This window comes from Podarcis pityusensis, assembly GCF_964106645.2.
Source record: "Podarcis pityusensis genome assembly, chromosome: Z".
Taxonomy (NCBI): domain Eukaryota; kingdom Metazoa; phylum Chordata; class Lepidosauria; order Squamata; family Lacertidae; genus Podarcis; species Podarcis pityusensis.
The window spans coordinates 40,234,096-40,238,722 of record NC_138044.1 but is presented as its reverse complement, the minus strand read 5'-3'; the positions used below and the strand labels follow the sequence as shown (position 1 = coordinate 40,238,722).

Sequence of the window (4,627 nt, the reverse complement as noted above, 5' to 3'; positions counted from 1 at the left end):
TATGTTGTTAACTTTCCTTACGTTATTTTTCAGTTGCCTATCGGGGAGAAATCCCACTTGATCCATATGGATCAACTCATTCAACACTTTTTAAAGCAATCGCACCCCGCAAATAGCTTTGGAGCCTTCTTGCCTCTAGCCTAGCCCTCACCCCTTTTCGTGTTCCTGCTGGAGTCTTCTTTTGCTTGCCACGCCTGCGGGCTCTCTTCCGGCCAACGCTGCCAATGACAGATCTTAAAAACTTGGGGCCGGTGAGATTCGGCAATCGCAGCACCTTGTGCCTGCTGGACCTCCTGAGCGGAGCGGGTTGTGTCTTGCTCCTCGTGAAGTAGGGTGAAATGTGAGGAGCGTTGCAAGCCAGTGCAGAGGCAGAAGGTCTGGCCGAGATGGTAGAGAACGGCTTCTCTGTCAGGGGCTTCTTCCTAACCCAGTGGAACACCAGTATCATACGCCTCTTAGATGGGTTGGACATGCTGAAGAAGGTGCTGGAGGCCCAAAGACCAGGGTGACTTCAAAGCGGAGGACGCAGCAGGCAGTTCCCTATCAATGGTGCCAAATCCAAGCAAATGTTAGCTCCAGTCCTGTTAAATCGATCCAGCAATTATGAACGTTTAATAAGGGATTAATTCCTCAGGCAGTATGAAAAGACTTTCTGTGGCTTTTTAATAGATGGGAGCTCCCAACTACTGCCACTGTTGACAGCCTGTTGCCCCTTCACTCTGCTTGAATGGGTTATGTCACAATGGTTCCTTCATTAGGTGTTTGTGAGCATGAAAATGCTGTTGGGAGTTTCAGCAATGAAGACTCAGGCATGACATATTGTTTGAAAGTCTGAACATTTCCTCTTTTTTTATTTAACAAAATTTATATACCACTTTTATAATTTACCATATTTTTCGCTCTATAGGATGCACTTTTCCCCCTCCAAAATTAAGGGGAAATGTGTGTGCGTCCTATGGAGCGAATGCAGGCTCCTTGGCTTCAGCGATAGCAACGCGAAGCCTCCAAAGCGCAGAGGGAGCGCTCCCAGTCCCACCAGGAGATGCTGGGGACTGAACCTGATGCCTTCTGCATGCTAAGCAGTTGTTCTACCACTGAGCTATGGCCTTAGCTCACAATATTGCTGTCAGGATAAAATGGAGAAGGTAAATACGGTAACTGTACAGAATAGGCACATGAATGTAGAAGCAAATCCAAAGGGGTGCATGTGTGTGGAAATAGTAACTGGGATTTTTAAGTCTCTACCCGGAACTTCAGTCCTGCAGCAGGAATCCCTGAAGTTCTCTGCTCCAGTCCCTCCATTTTCCAGCTTTCCACCAGCCTGTTTCTCCTCCGCCTCTTCTTCCTGCAAACCACATCAGTTAACAAACATGGCTACATATGCTATAATGTTATTGTACTAGTTAAATACATTGTTTAAATTGTTATTAAGGAAATGATTATTTTTCTCCTTCCAATAGAGTACAGGAGAAAAGTGGTCCAAATATAAACAGTTAACTTATTAAACCTCACAATAATTTCATAATTATCTGTCTATGTATGTGCTTTGCTTTTATTTAGTTTATGGGAAATGTTACTGAATATTGCCATTGCATTTTTATTGTGCATTGTTCCATTATTATTTTTATTGTTTATATTGTTAGGCAGTGGGTTTTATTTCAGTTGGGCGGGTGGGGCAGCCAACATGATACCCTGCAGATGATTGATGGAATAAAGCTGCCATTAGCCCCAGCAGCATGACCAGTGGGCATGCATGATGGGAGTTATAGTGGAACATCATCCAGAGGGCACGAGTGAGAACACAGAGTGAGTTGAACCATTGCAACACCTGTGTGTAGGAACCAGTGGCACGATGTTATCTCAGATAGCCTCTTGCCATTGTTATAGCTTCTCTCAATTCCGGAAGAAATATTGGAAGTCAGCCCATATAAACTGGGCAGAAAGCCTTACCACTGTTTTTTTCAGTGTTATGTACACCAGCATTCATCTCAGAGTGGTCTAAAGGCATGTGATGCTGCGTTGTTGTTGTTTTAATTGGGTTGTTTTTTTTTATGCTGCAACATTGTTAAAGCTACGTAAGGGTCAGACTCATCATCACTTCAATAGTAGATTGCCTGGGAATTGTCTATAAATGGTTGAGCTTCCTGAAGGAAGAGCGCAGAACACAGCATGTTAAATAAAAGAAGTCACAAGCAACAAACTCTTCTTCCCCCCCCCCCCGTGTTGTTGATTCCCCCCCCCCCCCAAGTAAATCCCTTCTGGTTGGCATGACTGGATGCCACTGAATGGGAGCCGAGCAAGAGATAGAGTAGGGGCCAAATGACTAGTTAAACTGCTAATATTAGCCTTACTCTGTCATTTCAGCTGGGGCTTAAATGCACATGCAAGGAAGTGAGAGGATGCAAAGGTGTGCCAGGTCTGAGTCATACACACATAAACATATCCCTGTCACCCTTAGTGTGTTCATCGCCTGCAGTGGGGATGTCAAATTCAGATTCATTAATTAAGCAACAAAATACAGGTTGCAGTCAAAGATTATACATAAGAATTATACAAAATAATAAAAATGAAATCTATGCAATAATAAAAAGTACCTAAAAACCAGAACTGACCTCCTTCGAGGTACGCGCCAAAGTTTCTCTCTGTCCCCGCTACTGCTTGCAGTGTTTATAGAGGCACTTTCCTTAAAACTTTGTGGGAACACTTCAGTAAAAGAGGTTACGGTGAGAAGCGTAGAACACAACATGAAAATGTTTGTGGATGACACTCTCTTGATCCTCCAGAACCCCCAGGTGGCCTTCCCCTATATATTAGAGCAACTCAATAAATTCCACAAAGTGACATGTTTGCAAAGTAATTACAGTATTCAGAATCCACCATCCTTTTGGTCGACCTGAACACAGAGGATCACAATTGGCTTCTCTCTAACTCAGGGTTTCCCTAACTTGAGTCTTCAGCTGTTTTTTGGACTACAACTCCCATCATCCCTGACTTCTAGTCCGGCCACCCAGGGAGGATGGAAGTTGTAGTCCAAAAACAGCTGAAGACCCAAGTTAGGGAAACCCTGCTCTAAACCCCCTGCCATAGTCCTAAGGATAACTCACACCTGATGTTAAACAGTTCCCTGAAGGAACTACAGGGAACTACGGTACCATTTTGCACGTGGCCAAGGCATGATAATGTTGGTACTAAGCAAGTTAGAGCCCAAGTGACAAATGGCAGCACTAAAGCTCCATTCTTTATTATGCACACCTATTTTACAGCGCGCGCCCCTTGATCACTTGTGCGGCTTACTTCCCAGCAGCACTGCACAGGATCAGGCCCTTAATGCTGTAATCTTAAACAAGGGCCCTGCCCAGAGGAGAAGCTCCCAGTACCTTGCACACCAATGAGAGGAAGCAAAGCATAGCATTAAAGCATAGCATAGCATTCAATCATATATCATTCTCTCATAACATTGGAAGTAATGGGCATGGTTAACTTAGGCCTGCGAAGTCTACCACACCCTGGGAACAGCTTCGACTGGCTGGCTAAACCAAGAGAGGTAGCCAATGGGTCTCAAACCTTTGGTGAGTTAGGGACTTCCCCTGCATGTTGAAAAGAACCAAAATGCTCACCAGCTGGTCTCCAGTCCTTAGGGGATTCCGTGAGCCCGCTAGGTGAAAGGATTCCCTGCGGTCGGAGGATTTCAAGAAAACAGGCAAGACCAAGGCAAAACTTAAAGCAAAGTGGCTAAAAAGCCTGACCTTTATTTGTAAGCAAAACTGCTATAGCAGGGTCAGCACTCCCCTTGCAAAGAGAAGAGTCAAACCCCTCCCAGAAGGTGCTCCCAACTTTTATTAGTTTCCCCTTTTCCAGTTCTAACATCAATGCTCTAGGTGGCACTGTTTGATAACATTCAGTGAGTGGAGCTCGACAAGTCATTAAATACAGACAATTCTAAACACTCAATTCTTTCATTAGCTATATGTAATAGTGCTGTTCTCTAGTTCTTTTTTTAGCTGTCTTTATGTACAAGGACTGTCCACTTTATTTGGAGGCTTTAGGTAAGTACACACGATATAATCAAGAAGAGAAAACTGTACTCCTTGTTTTTTCTGTTGTTCAGATCTGCCCCCAGCCATGGGGGTCTTCTGGAGTTTGGGCATATGCATAATTGCTGGCTAATCTGTCTGCTCTTTCCCCCCCAACAGGAACAGCTTTGCAAAAAGAATGTAACAGCTACTTGACTCAGGACATCTATGGATTTCCGCTGCAATGTTTGTGGCCCCTTGCAGTCTCATCTCCTGATGCACATTTCCTAGTAGTCTCAATGTCTGCATCTAATGAATAAACTGTGAATCTATTGTCAGTTACCCTGTCTGGTGTCATTTCTTTCACTGAATGTGTGAAGTATGTCAGTGTAGTGTATCAGAAGGCTTGTGGAGTTGCCTTTCTGCAATTGTGGTGTTTTCCCCCTCAGGAATAAAGTACAGTTTATGATGCACAGGATTCCTTCGTAGTAACATTTCATATAAACATACAATGTTGCCCCCCCCTTCACTGCTTTTAGCGCAATGTGAAGCCAGGCTCCAGTAGATTGCAAGGACAAGTCCAACAGTGTGAGACCAGTGGTCAAGAAGGTGGT

The 4,627-nt window shown here is 44.2% G+C and overlaps 1 long non-coding RNA gene across 1 annotated transcript; it reads left to right on the top strand.

Moving 5' to 3' along the window:
* Positions 1 to 801: 801 nt before the first annotated feature.
* Positions 802 to 4,355, top strand: LOC308468781. Its single transcript, XR_013981878.1, has 2 exons — positions 802 to 1,145; positions 4,194 to 4,355. It is a non-coding gene; the product is annotated as an uncharacterized lncRNA (long non-coding RNA).
* The last annotated feature ends 272 nt before the right edge of the window (positions 4,356 to 4,627 follow it).